The following is a 22711-nucleotide window of genomic DNA, read 5'->3' on the forward strand; positions in this document are numbered from 1 at the left end:
GGGTGGCTTAGTCGGTTAAGCGTCCGACTTTTGTTTAGGTCATGATCTCGCGGTTCGTGGGTTCGAGCCCCGCGTCGGGCTCTGTGCTGACTGCCAGCTCAGAGCCTGGAGCCTGTTTCAGTCTGTGACTCCCTCTCTCTCTGACCCTCCCCTGCTCACGCTGTCTCTCTCTCTCTCCTAGAAATAAATAAAAAGATTAAAAAAAAAAAAAAGACTATACCCAAGAAATTAGTCAATTTAGATGAAATGGACCAATTCTTATAAAGACACAAATTACTCAAACCAACACAAGAAGAAAGAAAAAGCCTAAAACAGATGTACAAGTGAAAAGATCAAATTCTTTCCCACAGAGAAAAGCCAAGTCCAAATGGCTTCGCTGGTGAATTCCGCCAAACATTTAAAAAATAATACCAATTTGGGGAACCTGGGTGGCTAAGTCAGTTAAGCATCCGACTTCGGCTCAGGTCATGATCTCACGGTTCATGGGTTGAAGCCCCATGTCAGTGCTGAACATCTAGCTCAGAGCCTGGAGCCTGCTTCAGATTCTATGTCTCCATCTCTCTCTGACCCTCCCCTGCTCACGCTGTCTCTCCCTCTCTCCTTCAGAAATAAATAAAACATTAAAAAATAATAATAATACCAATTCTTCACAAACTTTTCCCAAAAATAAAAAAAGAATAAAAAGTCAAAATAAATTTAAGAATTAAAAAGGGAAGAGAAGGGAACATATCCTAATTCGTGCTATGTGGCCACTGTTACCTTGAGACCAAAACTAAGACTTCACAACAAAAGAAAACTACAGAACAGTATCCCTATGATTACAAACACAGAAATCTTCAATAAAATGCCGGCAAACTAAATCCACCAAAAAAGCATTATATGCTATGACAAAGTAGGATTTATCCAGGACAGCTACATTTATCACCTAAAAATCAATTAATGTAAACACACCATACTAATAGATTAAAGGACAAAAACCATATGATCATCTCAATAGACAAAGGGAAAGTTTCTAATAAAATCTAACACTCTTTCATGATAAAAACTCAAAAGCAAATGTAGAAAGGAACGTCCTCACTCTGATAAAGGGCATCTATGAAAAACCCAGAGCTAACATCACACTTAATGTTAAACTACTAAATACTTTCTTCCTCAGATCAGGAACTATTGTAGGGTAAATAATGATTACCCAAAAGTATCCAAATCTAATCCCCAGAATCTGTAAACAGGTTAAAAAGAAATCTGCAGATACGATCAAGGATCTTGACACCAGCAGAGTATCTGGGTCGGCCCAATATAATCATCAAGAGTCCTTATCAGTGGGAGACAAGAGCTCAAAAACATAGAAGGCAAAGTAAGAACAGAAACAGAAATAAGGCATGGTGCCCTTTGACAACATTAGAAGGGGCCACAAGTCACGAATGTAGACAGTCTCCAGAAGCTGGAAAAGGCAGGAAACAGATTCTTCCCTAGACACTCCAGAAAGTGAGCCAATCTGGCAAATACCCTGATTTTAGCCCTGTAACACTCATGTTAGACTCTGACCTCCAAAACCATAGGAGAATAAATCTGTGTTGCTTGAAGTCACTAAATTTGTGACAATTTGTTGCAGTAGCAACAGGTAACTAAAACAGGATCAGGGGGCAGCAGGGCAGCTCAGCCAGTTAAGTGTCTGACTCTTGATTTCAGTTCAGGTCACGATCTTATGAGATGAAGCCTTGCGTCAGGCTCTGTAAGGCTGCTTGGGATTCTCTATATCCCTCCCTCTGCCGCCCCCCACTCACACTCTCTCAAACAAACTTTAAAAAATAAACAGGATCAAAACAAAGATGTACACTCTCATTTCAATTTGTACAAAAGGGTTTAAACAGGGCAATTAGACAAGAAAAAGAAAGAAAACGTATCCAGACTGGAAAAGATGTAAAGCAATTTGTATGTATTTGCAGATGATATGATCTTGCATATAGTAAATTCTAAGACTTACTAAAATACTATTAGAACTAATAAACTCAGCAAGGTTGCACGACAAAATCAACATACAATAAATGTATAGTTGGCCCTCAAGCAACGTGGGGATTAGGATTCCACCCCACTTCCATGCAGTGAAAAATCCAAGTATGACTTTTGATTTCCCAAAAACTTTACTAATTGCCTGCAGTTGACTAAATGCAGTACTGATAACATAAAGTTATTCAACATATATTTTGTACATGTTCTCTATACTGTATTCTTACAATAATCTAAAGAAAATATAGGGCATCTGGGTAGTCATGATCAGGTCATGATCATACAGTTTTGTGGGTTCAAGCTCTTTGTTGGGTTCTGCACTAACCACATGGAGCCTGCTTGGGATTCTTCCTCTTTCTCTATTCCTCTCCCACTCATGCTCACTCTGTCTCTCTCAAAATAAAAATAAGATAGATTTAAAATATAAAAACAATAACCTAAAGAAAATGTTATGAAAAAAGAGAAAATACATTTATAGTATGATACTGTATCTACTGAAAAAAAATCTACGTTTCAGTGACCCATGCAGTTCAAACCCATATCGTTCGGGGGTCAACAGTTTTTCTACGTACTAGTAATAAACAGAAAATGAAATTATGAACATCAAGATGAATAAAACATTTGGGTATAAATTTAATAAAAGAAAGTGCTAAGACTTGTACAGTGAAACTATATAAAATCACAGAAAGAAACTAAGGAACTAAATAAATGACAGTGGAATATTGCTAAAAAGGCAAAAGTCTCCAAACTAATTTATAGATTCAATGTACGATTCAATGTAATTCTTATCAAAATCTGACAGGCTTTTTGAAGAAATTGGCAAGCTGATCCTAAAACTCATTTCAAGATTCAAGGGACATCAGACAGACGACAAAAACAATCTTGAAAAAAAATAATGACTCATACCCCCTGATTTCAAAACATACTATAAAGCAACAATGATTAAGACAGTATGGTCTTAGACATATGGATCAATGGAACAGAACTGTGAATCCAAAATTAACCTGTTCATTTATGTTCAATTAATCTTTTACTATAGTGCCAAGGCAATTCCACATTTGCCTTTTCAACAAATGGCACTGGGATAACTGGATATCCACACACAAAAAATAAAATTGGACCCTCACACCCACCCAAAAAAACTCACAAAATTAATCCTAGACCTACCTATATAAAAGAAAATAGAACTATTAGAAAACATAAGTAGAAATCCTTATGACCTTGGATCAGGCAACAGTTTCTTAGATATGGCATCAAAAAGCAAAAATAACAAAAGATAAATTACACAACATCAATATTTAAAACTACTTATGCTATAAACGATCAATTCAGCAAAAAGACAACACACAGAATGAGAAAAAATATTCAGAAATCCCTGCTAAGGGACTTGTATTTAGAAGATATTAAAATTCTTACAACTCAGTAACAAAGCAAATGATCCAATTTAAAAATGGGTATAGAATTTGAACAGACATTCCTAAAAATACACACACACACACACACACACACTAATGTCAAATAAGCATATGAAAAGATGTTCACCATCACTAGTCATTAATACAAATCAAAACCACAGTGAGATACCATTATATACCTACTAGGATGCCCACAATTACAAAGACATATAAGGGATGGTAAGGATGTGGAGAAACTGGAATCTTCATACATTGCTGGTTGGAATGAAAAATGATGCAGCCACTTTGGGAAACAGTTTGGCAGTTCCTCTAAAGGTTAAGCACAGAGTTGCCATATGACCCAGCAATTCCACTCCTAGGTATACTTTCACAAGAAATGAAAACATACACCCACACAAATACTTGTATACAAATATTCATAGCAACACTATTTATAATAGCCAAAAAAATCAACTGATATAAGACATAGCATAACCACACAATGGAATATTACTCTACAACAAAAAGCAATAAGTACTAACATACGTCACAACACGGATAAATCTTAAAACCATTCTGTCCAGTGAAAGCAGCCAGGTTTAAAAAAAAAAAAAAATTTTATGATTCCCATTTATATGAAATGTCCACAACAGGCATATCTATAGACAGAAATTAGATCAGTGGTTGCTTAGCGCACAGGCAGGGGGATCAGAAGAAATGGGGAATGACCATTAACAGGTACCTAATTTCTTTTAGGAGTGACAAAATGTTTTAAAACAGGTGACAAAAGTGTTCTAAAATTAGATTTTGGTGATGGCTATACAAACCCAGTGAATATACTTAAGAAAAAACCATGCACTGTACATTTATTTTAAATGAGTGAATTATATGGTATGTGAATTTTATCTCCAGAAAATTATTAAAAGAAAATGAAAAGAGGTAAAAAAAAAATGCCAAAAACTAAAATGGAATTCTAAAAATGTTCAGTTACCTCACCCCCCCCAATAAAAGGAAAATATGAAGAAACAAACAAAAAAGAGATGGGACAAACAAAACAAATATTAAAATAGTAGACCTAAATCCAACATATCAATATTACGTTAAATGTTAGTGAACTAATTTAAGCACTCCAATTAAAAGGCAATGTGAGAATGAATTTTAAAAATAAAAACTAAAAGTACACTGTCTATAAAAGACATACTTTAAATATAAAGAATCTGAAAGGTTGAAAATAAAATAATGCCAAAGGACATACCTAGCAGGAAGTAAGAAGCATAAGAAGGGTAGGGGGCTTATATTCATATCAGAGGAAGCAGACTTTACTAGAAAGAGGAATATTCATTCCATAATGATAAAGGGTCAATATATCAGGAAAAATAACAATAACAAATGCATATGAGCCTAACGTTAAGGCTTCAAAATACATGAACCAAAATTTCCAGAATGTTAATGACGTAAAGACAAATCCACATAGAGATGTTAATACTCTTCTCTCAGCAATTAATAAAACTAGATTTACAAAATCAGTAACAATACAGGAGGTTCAAAAATACTCTACCAATCATCTTCAACTAATTGACACTTATAGAACACTACCCTCAGGGCGCCTGGGTGCCTCAGTCACTGGACTGCAGCTCAGGTTAGGATCTTGAGGCTTGTGAGTTCAAGCCCGATGTCAGGTTCTGTGCTGACAGCTCAGAACTTGGAGCCTGCTTTAGTTTCTGTCTGTCTCTCTCTCTCTGCCCCTCCCCTGTGCTCACACATTGTCTCTAATAAAAACATTAAAAAAAAAAAAACACTACACTCAACAACTGTAGAAAACATTCTTTTTTTAAAAATTTTTTTAAAAGTTTTTATTTATTTCTAGGAGAGAGAGACAGTGTGAGCAGGGGAGGGTCAGAGAGAGAGGGAGTCACAGACTGAAACAGGATCCAGGCTCTGAGCTGGCAGTCAGCACAGAGCCCGAAGCGGGGCTCGAACCCACGAACCACGAGATCATGACCTAAGCGAAAGTCGGACGCTTAACCGACTAAGCCACCCAAGCGCCCCGAAAACATTCTTTTCATCAAGACCAACACACTTCTAAATAACCTATAGATCAAAGAAAAAAATCACAAATGAAATTAGAGAATGTTTTGAACTGAATCAAAATAAAAAATGTACACAGATTTGTGGAATACAGCTAAAGAAGTACTGAATGAAAAATGTATGTTTTTAAATGACAATATTTGAAAAGAAAGTTATCCAGTGTCCTAAGTGTCTGCCCCAAGAAGCAAAAGAAAGCAAAAAAAAACAAAAAACAAATTAGAATGAAGGAAATAAAAATAGGAGCCTGGGTGCCTGGCTGGCTCAGTCAGGTAGAGTATGAAACTCTTGATCTTAGGATTGTGAGTTCAAGCCCTACATTGGGCATAGAGACTACAATAAATAATAGATAGATAGATAGATAGAAAATTAAAATAGCAAAAATCAACATAATAGAAAAATAGACAAGGGTGCCTGGGTGGCACAAATGGTTAAGCGTCCAACTCGATTTCTGCTCAGGTCATGATCTCATGGTTCGTGAGCTCAAACCCCACATGAGACTGTGCACTGACAGTGTGGAGCCTGCTGGGATTCTCTCTTTCTCTCTCTCTCTCTCTCTCTGCTGCTGCTCATGAGTGCACTCTCTTTCAAAATAAATATTAAAAAAATAGACAATAGAGAAAATGAATAAAAGAAGTAGTTTTTTTTTTAAAGATTAGATAAACACCTATTACCAATATTGGAAACAGGTAATATCACTACAGACCCTACATGTGTTACATTAATAATATGAATAATAAATGAACAAGTTTATGCCAATAAATTCAACAACTTAGATGACGGGCAAATTCTGTTGAGAAATACAACTGTAATAAACTGACATAACACAGACTAAAATATCCTAATAACCCTAAACCTAATAAAAATATAACTGAAATCCTCATCAAACGAACTCTCACAAAGAAAACTACCAGGCAAGATAGCTTCACTGGCTAATTTCCTCAAACATTTAAAGAAAACTAATGCCAGATGAACACAAATTCTTCAGAAAAAAGAAAAAATATTTACCAACTCACTTTGAAGCCAGCAAAACCTGATAAAGAAAACTACAGACTAAAATCCTTAATGAGCATGTAAACAAAAATCCTTAATATACTAACAAATGGAAGCCAGCAACATATAAGCATTATGATACGTCACGACCAAACAAGGTTTATCCCAGTAATATAAGGTTGTTTCAACACTAAATAACTCATCATCCACAGTGTATCCCTGCAAAAGAGACCTCTTTCTTACATAAATCTAATAATGTCCATTTTCTCAAACCCTTAGGTGGCTCCCCATACCATCATACAAGACAGAAACCTTTTTACCATATAGCTAACTAGAATTTAAATAGAAACTCGAAGAAAAAAAAAAGACAGGAACCTTAACATAGCGTGGATGGATCCTTTCATAACTCTGCCTGCGCACAGCACCCATATCTCTGCTACCAACTTCCAACATGCATTCCATATTCCTGCTACAATGGCCACACCCTGTAAGATAAGCCACTCCCCTCCTTCCTTCCACTCACAAATTTCAAATCTCCATCTGAGCAGAGTTCCTCTGAAAGCCTTCCTAACTTTGTCAAGTTGATGTCATTACTCTTCTCTACATTCCCACTGCATCTTTTGTAACCCTCAATTATATTTTACCAGTATTTCTTTGTTTTTCTTTCTATTCAACTACCACTCCTACAGGACAGGGGCCACATCTTTTTACCACATTAACAGTAAAAGAAGAAAAATCATATGATCTTTCAATAGATGGAGAAAAATCATTTGTCAAAAGTGAGTAAACATTTGTAAAGAAAAAAATTCTCAGCAAATTATGAATTAAAAGGGGTACCTGGGTGGTTCAGTCAGTTAAGAATCCGACTCTTGATTTTGCCTCAGGTTAGGATCTCATGGGTTCATGGGATCCAGCCCCACATCAAGCTCTTGGGATTCCCTCTCACCCTCTCTCTCTTTTCCCCCTCCACACATGCACATGTTCTCTCTTTCTCAAAATAAACAAAAAAATTTAGAACTAAAATAAATTTCTTCAATTTTCTTCAAAGTCAGCTAAGAAAAATCTACAACTAACATCATATTTAATGTCCAAGTAGCACTTATCTCAGTAACACTATTCAGCAATTGTATGTGCTTACTCATCTCTCACTGGTCCTCACAACAGCCTTGTTGGGAGGAAGAAAGGAAGGAAGGGAGGAAAGGAGGGAGGGAGGAAGGAAGGAGCTTTTACTATATTGTTCCAATTGGAAGAACAACAACTCTGGATCAGAAATATTAAATCACATACTTAAGTAAGAGAGCCAGTACTAGAATCCAGGCTTTAACCTGAAGTACTTTTCCACTAGAACATGCAGTCTCTCATCAGCAGGCCCATTTCACAATAAACAATTAGTCTCTCTCACAAAGCATACTTTGGTATCCTTGTCAAAGACTAGGTGCTGGTCCCTGATGTGGCAATTCTTAAAGTTTTCTAGCAATGCCACTGGTTTAGAGAATCAGAGCAAATAGTAAGATACTCAAACAATTATATTTCATTAGCTGATAAAATAGGACAAGTAACACTAACCTGAAATAAATAATTCTAAAACTCACATTAAAAAGAACCTCAAATCCCCCTTCCAACGGTCTGGCTGTATTCTTTCCCTTCATAGGTCTAAAATGCAGAAGAAAACCATAATTCAAGGCCATATTTAAATTTGTATCTCCAATCCACTACCTGCCAATGCCTTAACTGAGCAGCTGTCATCAGCTGGAAGCTTAGGACCACAGCTCCTTAACAGAGAAACCAGAGTGCCAAGGCCACTTCTGAGTTTGTGATTCATATGAATTTTTCATGCAGGAAAATATAAATGCTGTCTTAACATCTTTCCATGTGTAATACATCCACAGCCAGCAAGTTCCACAATGAGGTTGGATTTGCTTCTTTACTGCACAACATGCACTTCACTTCAAAGCACACAGAGAAATCCAACTCTCTTAAAATAATTTAAAAAACTATCAAAAAAAATAGCAAAGATTTTTCTTTAATGTAGCTTTACCAACCAGCTGCCTATAGACCAGTCATTTCTATGCATTCTCTTTCATGTTTTTGTGTTCCCTAAACGTGAACATTAGACCTTGAGTCATCACTTATCCAGGACAAAACATTAAACCAGTAAGATAAAATAAGCCTTCTCCATAAATGCAGTTGTCTTCGGTGTGAACACCCGAGGTTCTTACACAGGAACCCATATGTTTCATGATAACACAATGCTCTTTATACACAAGTTCCTAAAGGGCTTGGTGAATTTTTTATCTGACCTTACTGCTGTTGAAAGTCAGTGACCACAGAGGTATCTCTCACTGACATTTACAGTAACTGAAGTAAAAATAAGGACCTCTTTTCTTCAAGTGACACAGAAAACTCAAAGGTCACTGGATAATACACTACACCAAGGACAAGTGCACGAGTATCTCAGATAAACAGCTTTCTCATGACTACTTTATGGGTAAACCAATAGTACAACTTCAAACTTTTCTTGAACTCCAAGTATTCAAAAATATTTAGATGATGTTTTTAAAAATAAGAAGCCCTTTTTAAATTTAATTCTTTTACTATTAATCACCTAGGCAAAAAGGGGAGTTATCAAAGTAATTTAGAATTGCCTCAAGTATCACACCATGTACAATGGTGAACAAACTACAGACCAAAATTCCTAACTTCATAATATCACCCTTGAGTCTAATTACAGGAAGAAATGTAAAATGTTCAAAGAATGATAATCTCAACCAATCACTTTACGACACACTTTTTTTTTTTTTAAAAGCTTACCTCTAGCTGAATAATTCCAAGCAACCATCTCACCACCAGCCTGGGGCTGGCAGAGCTGCTGCTATCTCAAGGTTAAAGTTAGGAGTTGCCACCTTAAAAAAAGACAGTAATTGTCACAAGAGATGTGGCACTGAGGTACACAGACCAAAAATTAAATAAATTGGCCAGAGATCTGGGAATACTGAAAGGTGAAAGCCCCACTCCCAGTTTCATAATCTGAGCAAAGAAGAAACTTCTGCACCGACTATTCTACCCCCAAGGCTGCCTATGGACCACATTCTGTGTGACCCACTCCTATTCAATGCAGCTCTCCATTCCCAAGAGCAACACCCTTCCCTCCTGCTTCCTCAGAACTATGAAGCTCTAAAAGATTGTCCTTTGTGTCCGTAATCTGCAGCGGAACTCTGAGGCCAACTTACTTTTTCCACTCAAACTGCTCAAACCACATTCCCAACCCACAGTCACATTTCGCATAAAATTTGTTCAAAGATACAGCATTACAAATACTACAATGCATGTGAAATACGTAGTTTCTAAATTTTTAACAAAAAAGAAATTCCTGAGTTAAAACAAGGTCAAGAAAATGCTTAACTGCAACTAGAGGTACTGTCTTATATGAGTTTAAAAAGCATAATGACAACAGAGGAAAAAATGATAAATATGTGCATGCTGACAAGCCTTTGTGTGTGTGTGTGTGTGTGAGCGCGCGCGCGCGCGCACACGCGCGCAATTTTCTTGAATTGGTCTTCATACAAAAAAGGCTATTCAACTGCTATTCCACTGTTGGTGGAAATGTAAACTGGCGTAGCCACTATAGAAAACAGTATAGAGATTCCCCAGAATGTTAAAAATAAAACTACCATATGATCCGCAATTCCACTTCTGAGTAGAAATCAGCATCCCCAAGTTCACTGCAGCATTACTAACAATGGCCAAGACACAGAAACAACCTAAGTGTCTATCGGCGGATGAATGTGTTATATATACACATTTATCATTATTCAGCCATGAGAAGAGAGAAATCCTGCCACCGGAGACAATACTAATGGACCTTGAGGGCAGTATGCTAAGTGAAATAAGTCACAGAGAAAAAGATAAATATTGTATATGACCTCACATGTACAATCTAAAGAAGGAGTGAGAGGGGGGAACCCAACTCAAAAATACAGAAAATAGGTTGGTGGTTGCCAGAAGTAGGGGACATGGAGGATGGGAAAACAGATGACAGGGAACAACAGGTGCAAACTTCCAGATCAAGAAGTCCTGGGGATGTAAAAGACAGGATGGTGACTATAGTTAACAATAGTGTATTATGTATTTAAAAAGCTGCTAAGAGGGGCACCTGGGTGGCTCAGTCACGCATCCAATTCAGCTCTGGTCATGATCTCATGGTTCAAGGGTTTCAGCCTCACATTGGGGTCTGTGCTGACAGCTCAGAGCCTGGAGTCTGCTTCAGATTCTATGACTCAGTCTCTCTGCCCCTCCCCTGCTCGCACTCTGTCTCTGTCTCTCAACAATAAATAAATGTTAAAAAAAAGAAAGGAAGGAAGGGAGGGAGGGAGGGAGGGAGGGAGGGAGGGAGGGAGGGAAAGAAAGAAAGAAAGAAAAGCTGCTAAGAAAGTAGATCTTAAAAGTTCTCATAAGGAAAAATACTTGTAACTATGTATGGTGATAGTAAACATTGTGGTATTCATTTCACAATGTATACATATATCAAATCACTATGCTGTATACCTAAAACAAGTAGATTATATATCAATTTTATCTCAATTAAATTTTTAAAAGAGCTGTTCAACAGAGAGAGGATACACTTGACAATCTCCTACATCTCATCTCCTAATCATTCCTCATCATGTTCCATAGGGAAGAATCTTGCAGGAAGACCTATAATCCTTCCCATGTAGAATTATGGTAACTACTCAACAGTTCTCATATTTAATTAAGAAATCATTACTTTGTTTATCTTAAATGCCCAGAAAAATGTGCAATTATGGAAAATGTTGTCTGGTAAGAACATAAAAGGCACATGCCTATATATGTAAAGGTAAAAAGAAATCATGAAGATCTAATTTGTCTCAAAGCCTAAATTTAATATTTTATTTAAATTCAAAAGCAGAACTTTTAAGTTATCACTAATCTTAAAATTGATCAAAGTATGCTTCATCAACTGCATTAACCTGGTAAGCATTTATCCTTAATTGGGAAAGTTTAAGACTCTCTACCTCAGTCCTCAGTAATCTATAGAGTCCTCTGCCTTCAGTGAGTTTAGTGTATATTTCCAACCTACTAACTGTTGGATGAAAGCCTAGCCTTGGCTAAGCAGTTGTTATAATCAAAGCTGTGACTGCATAGCCATTTGAAAATATGTCTGAGAAATAATTTTGGTTAAACTTCATGGAAAAATTCTGTGAAAGCTAAAAAACTTTCAACACCACCACCAAAATAGATCATCAATACAAATCAAAGATTCAAAGTATACTTAAGGAATAAAATTAAAATCACACAACATTTTCTTATGCCATTCCCTCAAGTACATTCTTTTAAAAATTACTCTGGGCAGAGATCCAGACTCAACAAGAAAAAGTGCCATGGATCAATTATCCTATTTCCACCTGTAACACTGGTAGGGAAAAGGGGTGTAAAGAAACAGAACATGTACGTATTCTCTATCCCTACTACCAATATTTCAATAAAGCTTTAACAAGGCCTAAAACAGTGAAATATGAGAATAAAGCCCCAGTTACCAATACCTAGTGCCTAGTAAGAAATATTTTTTAAATAAATGTTAGAGGCTGAAAAATCATACAGTATAATACCTATGCCCCATGGCTTTCTCAATCAGGGATCTTAGGTTACAGTCAGAGAAGCACAGACTTCATCTGCACCCTTTATATACAACATAAAATCCCACATCTTCCAAAACATGTAAATTGAAATGCTAATAATAGTCTTAACTCCTATAAATCTTTCTTACTTCATCTTTGAAATGTACAGAGTCACACCACGCCAGATTAACGTAAGGATTAAATCAAGTATGTGAAGCCCTTAACACAGCGCTTTTTTCACTGTACCCTAAATAAATGACACTAATATCCTACTCATGCCTTTTGTTATGATGTCCCCAATGCCTAGAATGCCTGTCCTTCACCTCTGCCTTTCTGTCTATCCAAATCACTTCCAATTCTTCAGTCTTTTTCACATCACTCTTGATGCCTCCTGCCTTATCTATAACACCACAATGGCCGTTTTCAGCTTTAATATCCAATTGTTTACCATCTGTAACATTCATCATGCTATTTAACAAGACATTGCTCAGAATTTACCTAATACTTCTCTGGCATATAGTACACATTTCAAGCAGAGGAGAAGCTCAAAACCTTCATGGAGTATCATCTCATCTTTCCATGTCTACTTCAACACCTATCAGTGACTTAGAGAAACTAAAACAACATTCAGTAAATAAATGTCATATGAGTGAATGATCAAATGGAGGCACAGAAATTACAAGCTGTTCTGTTTGGATAAAAACTGGGTGTAAAAGGTAGCTAATGAGGAGCCTCTTGAGAATCCAGAAGAGTAAATGCATGACACATGCTACAACTAAAATCTAGTTAACCTTAAAAAAAAAAAAAAGCTAAATAAGTATCTTGTGTGCATAAAATACCACTTCAAAGTTACAAACAAGAAAGGCATGATGCAATCAATTCCTTACTCAAAATGACACCTCCCATAACATTAACCACTTCTATATAGAGAATATAAAATTTGACAGATATTCTCGGCTCAAAATTAGGATTCTTTTCTCTAATTCATTGTATTTCTAAAAAGACAGCCAGAAGGGGGAGCACAAGCTCATGTACACTAGAATCACAAAATACGAAAAGCTAACAAATTTTTGAAATTCTGGAATTTTTTTTAAGTTAAACTCCTGAATATTAACCATAAAAAGTTAGTGGAGCCTATGTGTTTGTAAATTATATTTTATAATATGATTTCTAAATCATATAAATACTCCATAAAACTGTCATTTCTTACCTCAAGTTCTTTTGTGATACAGGTACATTCCAAAAATTAAATTTAAACATACATCCTTTTTACAGACAGAAAAGGAAATTCGAATGACAAGGAGAAAAGCTGCTACTTTCTAAAAAGTTACCCAAACTAAAGTACAAGTCCAGTCTTCTAAGCCCAGCACCCATTATCAAGGCAGTCTTCATCCATTGTTCTTCCCAAAGCCTCATCTGCTGGTCTCCAGGCTGCTGCTATTCTGCCCCTCTCTGGAAAACAAACCTCATTTTGAGTTTATGACTATAAGATTTCTTAGAAAATAGTTAAGACCCTGGAAATTCTGAGATACAATTAGAAGGAGTATTCTCTGTTAACAACTACAGACGAGCATGGCTACAAATGGTACGGAGGAAGGGGTATAACTAGGGTATCAACAATAGGAAATTCTAACTGCCAAACAGAATACTCAGATAAAATTACTCTAAGCAAAAGTGAGCAATGATTGTCTGTCTTTAATAAAAGGAACTGATGGATAGAACCTAAATGTAATACTGAAATTTTCTTGGCTCTGCTTAAAAAGTATTTCTGGAGGGGAACCTGGGTGACCACTCAGGTCATGATCTCTCAGTTTGTGAGTTTAAGCCCCACTTCAGCCTGTGCGTTGACAGCACGGAGGCTGCTTGGAATTCTCTCTCTCCCTCTCTTTCTGATCCTTCTGCTCTCTCCCTCTCAAAATAAACTTTTTTTAAAAAGTACTTCTGAAAAAAAAAAAAAAAAAAAAAAAAAGTACTTCTGTATACCGTATTTTATCCTTACAACAACCCTTCTGAAAAGCAGGTAACATGCCTATTTTTTTCAAGTTTATTTATTTTGAGAGAGAGAGAGGGAGTACACCAGAGAGGGGCAGAGGGGAGAGGAAGAGAGAAGAGTCTCAAGCAGATTCCCCACTGTTAGCTGCAGATCCCAACACGGGGCTCAAACCCAAAAACCGCAAGATCATGACCTGAGCTGAAATCAAGAGAAACACACTCAACCACGTAGCCACCCAGGCACCCTAGTAACATGCCCATTTTAAAGTTAAGGAAGCTAAGATGCAAAGAGATTGTCTTATTCAAGATAACAAAGCTAACAAAAGTTAATAGGAACAAGATGTCAACTTGGGCTTTCTGGCTCCAAAGTCAAAGTTCTTTGCATCACAAACTGTCTTCCTAAAACATGGACTAGAACACATGTACTGGAAATGTGGCTGACCGAGTCATGAAGGCACAGAAACTCTTTTTTCAATAGGTATATAAACAATTACACTCCAACAAATTGGACATATTAGAAGAATGAAATGAACAAGTGGGACTACATCAAACCAGAAAGCTTCTGCACAGGAAAGAAAACCATCAACAAAATGAAAAGGCAACTTACAAATGGAAATATTTACAAAACAGAACTGCAACTGCAAATCAAAACCACAATGAGATATTACCTCACACGTGTTAGAATGGCTATCATCAAAAAGACAAGATATAACAAGTGTTGGCCATGATGTGGAAAAAAGTAAACCCTTCTGCACTACTGATGGAAATGTAAATTGGTGCAGCCACTATAGAAAATAGTTTGGAGGCTCCTCAAAAAATTAAAAATACAACTACCTGATGATCCAGCAATCCCATTTCTGGATATGTATCCAAATGAAATGCAAACAGGATTATCAAAAAGATACCTGCTCTCCCGTGTTCTCTGTAGCATTATTCACAATAGCCAAAATATGGAAACAACCCTAATGTCCATCAACGGATGAATGGATAAAGATGTGTAATACATAGACAAGATTATGTTATTATTCAGCTTTGAGAAAGAAGGAAATTGTCATTTGTGACAACATGCATGGACCCCAAAGACATTATGCTAAGTGAAATAAGCCAGACAAAGGCAAATACTGCATGTTATCACTTATATGTAGAATCTTAACGCACAACAAACAAACAGGGGCGCCTGGGTGGCTCAGTCGGTTAAGGGTCTGGCTCATGATCTCGCAGTCTGTGGGTTTGAGCCACGTATCGGGCTCCACACTGACAGTGTGGGGCTTGCCGGGGAGTCTCTCCCCACCCCCCCTGCCCCTCCCCCATTCATGCTTTCTCAAAATAAATAAACAAACTTTAAAAAAAGAAAGAAAGAAACTCATAGAAACAGAGAGTGGTTGCCAGGGTCTTGGAGGTGGGAGAAATAGGGGGAGGGTGGCAAAAGGGTACATCATCATTATGATCGAAGATACATGACTACAAGTCGGTGAGAGACACCCAATGCTGGCCCTGGGAGCAGATCTGTTCTCTTTGCTCTTCCAGTACAAGAAACGACAGTGCCATCACTGGCAAACTCAAAAAGTGTATTCGTAGTCAAACACTGTAAACACAAAAGAGCCAATTATGCATTAATAGCTCTTCAAGGAGCAAACACATTGGTCTTGAAAGCACTACACAAAAGACTATTTTAAAACAACAGCTTCACCTTTTATACTTTTTCTTTACCTGCTTTAACAAATGGTTTTCATTCATACCCAGCAAATACTAAATACACAGTGTTAGAGAAGTTGGCAAGTAATGTGTGACGTTAAAGTTCAAATGGACAAATATAAATATGTAACAGAATGTGTTGCACAATCAACGTCCCCGCTTTTCAGTCATCTAGGTGGGAATGTAGGCTTCTGTTATATATTTGCAAATTAAATTTTTTTAAGAAAAAACTACCCTCCTCTTCCATGAACCTAAAACCTCCAGGACAGGTTTCAAAGTCTTAACACTTCACAATCTATTCAAATGTTGGTTTGTTTTGTTTCAAATTTTATTCAAACCTTTGTGCACTTCAATTCTCACTCTTCCTTCTACATCTTGGCATTTCCATGAGAAGTCCTAAAAGCCTTTGCTACAACTTACCATCCTCCCCAGGGAAAGTGCCCCAAGAGGTCGCCTGTGTCTATTAGTGAAGACTACCCTACTATTCTAGTTGCATCACACTAAATCAGGAATTGGTGTTCCAGGGTAAGGCTCCCAAGAATTGAATAGACACATAGGGTCAAACCCAGCCCAGGGTTAACTGCACATGGAATGGTAACATATCTACCCAAAGAGACGCTCCCATATACACTAGGGCACAGAGAAAACAGGTCACTCGAGTTTAAGTAGCACGCCCAAGTGATTCTAAACTCTCCATGAGGATTACTCCATATTCTCTGGCCTGGGAAATACTAGGGTCCTGAGTGAATGCGCAGTTAACAAGCAAACAATACCCTACACTACTGCATGCTCCATAAGCCCCATACCTGAAGGATACCTCCTGTGCACAAACCTAAAAACAAAGGTCTATCTAACACAACTGATCAACTTCTCTAGACACAGAAACACGTTCGTTCATCCCACACGTGGACCTGGTTATGGCACAGCCGCACCCTCACATCAACACCATACTCCTCTGGCAGCAGGGGCGGGCAGGTGAAGTTGAGGAGAGACTCTTCCATTACCTAAAATTCTCTCTCATCACAATCAACCGTAATAATCCGGAGCTGCCTGACAACTTATCTCCTTCAAGACGACTTCTCCAACTGACCCAAACGACATTAAATTACTCTGTGACCCCTCAATATATTTAGTTTGTTCTATAAATCACACATTTTAATTAGCTTTTGAGATTCAGTCCAACCTATAGTAACACAGAACTTACTGCATGCTAAACATTATTTTAAATTTGCTGGGCTACAATTTTTGTTTTTTAAAGACCTTTATTCCCCCATGGTTTGACCAGTATATTCACTTACACTGTTTCCACAGTGTGCTGTTCTTCAGATTCACTTATAAAAAGTATGTTTCCCCAATATAAGAACTAAAGTCTTTATCATGACTATTCTTTTACACATTTCCACAAAACCCAGCAGTATTTTACCCTTACCAAATGAACAATTTTGTTAATAAATGCAATATTTATCCTAATCAGATTATTTTGGAAGGCTTTTGAAAATGGAATATTTTATTACTCCACTATTCTGGATTTTCTAATACAGTTACAGAAGCATGTAAAAAGGACAGTTATAATCATGGACTGTATTTTAGATACAGTATTTACCATTTAATTAACATTATTATATACTCACAAAATTACTGCATATAAGCATATCACAAATATGTATATTTCATTATTGACAAAGCACAAAGGTATTGAGCTGTGAATATAGTGCACAACTGTCAAAAGAACAAAATCAGACTGTGCCCTAAGGAATTCAGAACAGAAAACCTAACTACAAACAGTATGCATGCAAAGTGAAGGATGTCCCTGACTAAAACGACAATGAGATAAGGGAAAGTAAAATACAGTGTTTGCTTCACTAAGCAGGTGGAGTTTTGATTGTGACCTGAAGCAGAGAAAAAAACTAAATATGTTGAATACTGAAAGAAGCAGGTATCTGGCACAGCCAGAAATGGAATAGCAGGTACACAGAAAGAAGAGTAACGTGGATCCAAAAGAGTACTCTTACATGGAGAAGAGAAGACAACACAAGAAAATGAAAGAGAGAAGGGAAGAAAAAAAGGGAAGAAAGAAGGAAAGAAAAAAGGAAAGAAGGAAGGAAGGAAGGAAGGAAGGAAGGAAGGAAGGAAGGAAGGAAGGAAGGAAAGAAAGAGAGAGAGAGAAAGAACGAACCCTCACCAAGGTTTACACAGGAAAAGACTAGATCTTAAAGAGGATGAGAGGAAAAGATAGTGGGTTATGGACCAGCCTGTGTGCAATGTCAAGAATTCAGAAGACTATAATGCAGTATTACGTCTGAATATGAACAATGTCATTATTTAACAAAGTTTCTATCCAGAAAGAAAAGTCTTCTTAGTTATTCCTCAAAGAGTAAGGCAACAATAATTACAATAACATACATTAACTGTGTATATTCACATTACATAAAGTTTTACATATACTGTCTCATTTCAAAATACACCCCAGATTTTACACTAAGTCATTGCAGCCACCCAAAAATGAAAGAAAAGGTGTTGCTTTTCACTTGACTAACAAAATCAAATAGTGTACTCGCTCTCTCCTCTCTTCAAACTTTAACCCTTGAAGCAGGTATCCCTAGCAAGAAAAAAAAAATCCCCTAACATCAAAAACTAAATTCCACTCCACTTTCATTAGATTCAAGTCACTATCAAAAAATTATTATGACCAAAAAAGAAAATCAACAGTTGAATTAAATTATAGACACAAATTTCAACTGTCACAGAATCCAAAGTAACTCCTCAGTGCAATCTTCCAAAAAGCAGGACTTTGAATGGTTGTTATCAGAGTGGGTCACCCAGAGATTGGAAAAAGATATGAATAAGCAACCATATCATAAATCACCAAGATTCCAAATGCCTCACCACAGAACAATTGTACTGTGAACTTCAAACTTCAAATATTTTGCCTTCTGAACTGCGCTTATAACAAATTTTATTGGCTTTAGCTTTTTTAGACTAAAATAGAAATAAATGCCAAAGTTTCTCATCAGCATAAATGACCATAATTAAATAACACAGTTTAAGGCCAGCCCAGTCCTCACACACCAGAAGAATCAAAATAAAATAAATTGTTTTAAAAAATTTGACAATTTAGCCCATGTAGTCTCATTAATATAATAATTGAGAATATTCTGGAATCAAACACACCTGGTACAATCCTAATCCTGACAAAGAACTTAAATCTGAGTCTGTTTCCTCATTTATGAAATATAGATGCTACTAAAACCTATCTCATAGAGCTAATGTTAAGGCCGAAAGGAGACAATGGCATATAATACCATTTGAACTGTGCCTGGCAAACAGAAAATGTTCAATAAATGTTTTAATCACTATTAATGTTTTTTAAAATCCATTATCATAATCCAGGGACCTCTATTACTACCTTCAAGAATCTCCAAAAAGTAGAGGGACCTGAGATTTTATAATCATGTCCTATATGTGTTCCACATTTTGAAATTTTTTTTTTAATTTTTTTTTTGTTTTGTTTTATTTATTTCTAGGAGAGAAAAACAACGTGAGCAGGGGAGGGTCAGAGAGAGAGGGAGGCACAGACTCTGAAACAGGCTCCAGGCTCTGAGCTGGCAGTCGGCACAGAGCCCGACACGGGGCTCGAACCCACGAACTGCGAGATCATGACCTAAGCGAGTCGGACACTTAACCGACTAAGCCACCCAGGCGCCCCCCCACATTCTGAAATTAAATCAACAATATGCTTCTTACCTAAATTCATGCCTTCCTAAAAATGGAATATTCAGGCAAATGTTTTATCTGTTGTTTTCTCTCTGCCTGGTAGACTTATAGTGGGTTAGTCCAATAAAACGATTAGGGCAAAGGCCTTTATTTTGTGTGTTTGAGTTTTCTGTCTTGAACATACATTAATTTTGTAATCAGAAAATGCAATAGATGTTGTAAGATCAGTTTTCCCCCTCGATAATTTATTTAGCAGGAAATCTTATGCAATCTATTTTTTTCAAGTGCTTAATAAAACAGTTTAGATTCTTAGAGGTTTCAGTTTTTTTTCCTAGTTCTTATAGCTATTATATTGCTAATGAGCTAAGGCTTGGAAACAAACAAATTTACTAAATCATTTTATACAAGTAAATTTTAAATACCAGCAGTTCCTCTTTAGAGTACAATCTGTTTTCAATTAAATTGTTTGGAACTCAGGCCTCATTTTCCCTTAATGTTGTAAGTATGGTTAAACTTCCTACATTAACCAAAAACTATTACTAATTCTACTAATAAGAGTTACTGACCTAGGTTCTAAAATCCAGGATCAAGCCATACACAAGAGTAAGAATGAAGTTTTAAAAAGTTGAGCTCCTTTTTTGAAGCTCAGTAATAACCCTTGACAAAATTTTAAAACAGGAAGCTTATCTTGGTGTCTTTTGAATGCCCTCTAATTTGTGCCCTTAGGTTCTCATGTTGTTCCTTGTGCCCACCAATTATGGAACCCCATCCAAGCCTGGTCTCCCATGATACAAAGTCCTCTTTTCCCACCCATCCCACCAATGAAACTGATCACATTTAAGTACTACAGAGTCAATGAATGAACCAACTCATCAATTGAAACCCTTAATTCTAACCTGGAGCATTTCTGGTCATATAAATAAAATTGAATATAAGTCACATATAAAGTGAAATATACAGACCATGTCAAAATAGGTATTACTGACCTAGAAGAGCACCCATCATAATCAACCTCTCACAACTCTTCTTTCTAAGCCTACCAGGTTTCAAAAAGCAACAAAACCCTCTAAGACACTTTCAGAGAAAAACTTAGAAGCAGAGTAGACAGCCTTTGAGGAACTTAAAAGTTAAGGAAATAAACCTAAGAACTTGTAAAATTAAAGAACTATGATTATTTAGCTTAAATTAACACCAAATGCTAAAGGAACACAAAAATTAGGTCCTAAGAGACATTTTAACTATAAAAGAAGGAGGAGGCAGAAATTATTCCAGGAAGACAGAAAAGGAGAAGGTAAAGAGTTTAGAGAAAGAACAGTAGGTGCAAGAGGTGATAAAGACACCACACTGGGATAAAGGAGGAAGAAGCATGGTTTTAACTGGGAGGTACATGGGACCAAGCAGAAAAAGTCTTCAAGTGAACAGGTACAGTTTAGACTTGAATGCACACCAAAAAACAAAAATAGTCACTGCCAGGTAATAATTTTTTGTTATGAAAAAGTCCTATATATGGTAGGATGTTTCACAGTACCCTTGGCCTCTACCCACTTGATACCATTAGCACTTCTTTCTACCAAGTGATGACAATTAAAATTATCTCCAGGCACTGTCACATATTCTCTAGGGTACAAATTTTCAACCTTCCCACACCCACTTACCTAATTCAAGTCCCTTTATGAGACATGGAAACTGAGTCCCAAGGGAGTCACATAACTTGCTAAGGTCACATAGACTAGTTTTGGTGCTGCCAGAGCTAGAATATAAGCTAAGCTAAGCTAAGAAGTGTGCTACATTAGGCTTTGTGACCTTCCTAAATTATGTGCAGAATGGTTTCTAATGATTATTTAGAAGTCATCACAAAATTAATTTTAATACCTAAACTGGACATTTTGCCTCCAACATACACTGTACATGCTATACCCTTTCTATTGTTTCTGTACTGCTTTAAAGAATCAATCATTAACAAACAAACAAACAAAAAAAACATATTAAGCTACCAAAGGAACACAGCAAGTAATATCCAACTACACTAAAACTAGCTGGTCAGATCTCTGAGCACTCAAATGTTCTAAAAAGACAATTTTTCATAACAGCTTAAAACCTATTTATAAATACCAAGTTTCTCCCCACCCATCAGTTGTTTGTTTTTGTTTTGGGGGGGTTGTTTGTTTTTGGAGAGCGAGCGAGAGAGAGCGCGCGAGCGTGAGCGGGCATGAATGCAAGTGGTAGAGGAGCAGAGGAGGAGAGAATCTTTAAGCATGCTCCATACCCAGCAAGCCTGACATGGGACTCCATCCTCCCACAACCATGAGTTCATAACCTAAGCCAAAATGAAGAGTCAGATGCTTAACCAACTGAGCCACCCAGGTACCCCTACAGTTCAACTCTTGGACAGGTGTCTTTACTTTTAACTAATGCCTTGCCCTTTTAAGTGAGACTATCAAAGACAATTTAAACTCTATTTTAAGATTCAGGGTCCTTAGGAAATCACTCATAATACTATACTATACTGTAACACTTGGAGACCTTCAGAGAATACTCTAAGTAGGGAACAACAATTAGCTTAACATGGCTCAAGGAGAGAGAGCCATGTAATAAAGTGGAAGATCAGATGAAATAGTAGAGCTGGAGCCAGACTAAGGAGTGTGAATTTTATATCCAAGAGTAAGCATTCCTCAGGCTCTTTTGGGTGGGTAAAATGATATGAACAGGTCTGTTTTCCAAAGATCACAAATGAATAGAATGGAGGAGAGAAAGGTGGACTCTAGTAAGAAGCTCCATTTAGAGGCAACAGGCCAAGTACGAGCGGCAGTGATGGCAACAAGGGAGAGATAAAATACCAATTTGGTGATTGAAGGGTGGGAAACAGAGTGGTAGCACTCTGAGATACGACTCTGAGTCAAAGAAGGCACAGGCATCTGACTTGGTAGATATAAAATAAGACTGGGAAACCAGTAAGAGAACCTCATTTCCAAGGAAAAAGGGAATGAGCTAGATTTGGGTTTTAAGGCCTGGCCTTATGACCTCAGTAACTTAGGCTTTACTTAAATAAGTCAAATGTCTACTAAATGTCATTCTCAGTAAAAATGGTGAAAAAGAATACCTATCCAATTCATTTGCAAATATTAAGAGAGTAAAAGCACTTTGGAAAAAACAGTCTAGTATAAGGAATAAATATTCCTTTTTATTTTTTTCTTA

The 22711-nt window shown here is 36.8% G+C and overlaps 1 protein-coding gene across 2 annotated transcripts in view; it reads right to left on the minus strand.

Moving 5' to 3' along the window:
* ZFAND3 (zinc finger AN1-type containing 3) overlaps window positions 1-22711 on the minus strand; it is a 337118-nt gene that overhangs the window by 281909 nt on the left and 32498 nt on the right. The gene's annotated exons all lie outside the window — the stretch shown is intronic.

This window comes from Hyaena hyaena, unplaced genomic scaffold (genome assembly GCF_003009895.1).
Source record: "Hyaena hyaena isolate Hyena2069 unplaced genomic scaffold, ASM300989v1 scaffold_96, whole genome shotgun sequence".
NCBI classification, from domain to species: domain Eukaryota; kingdom Metazoa; phylum Chordata; class Mammalia; order Carnivora; family Hyaenidae; genus Hyaena; species Hyaena hyaena.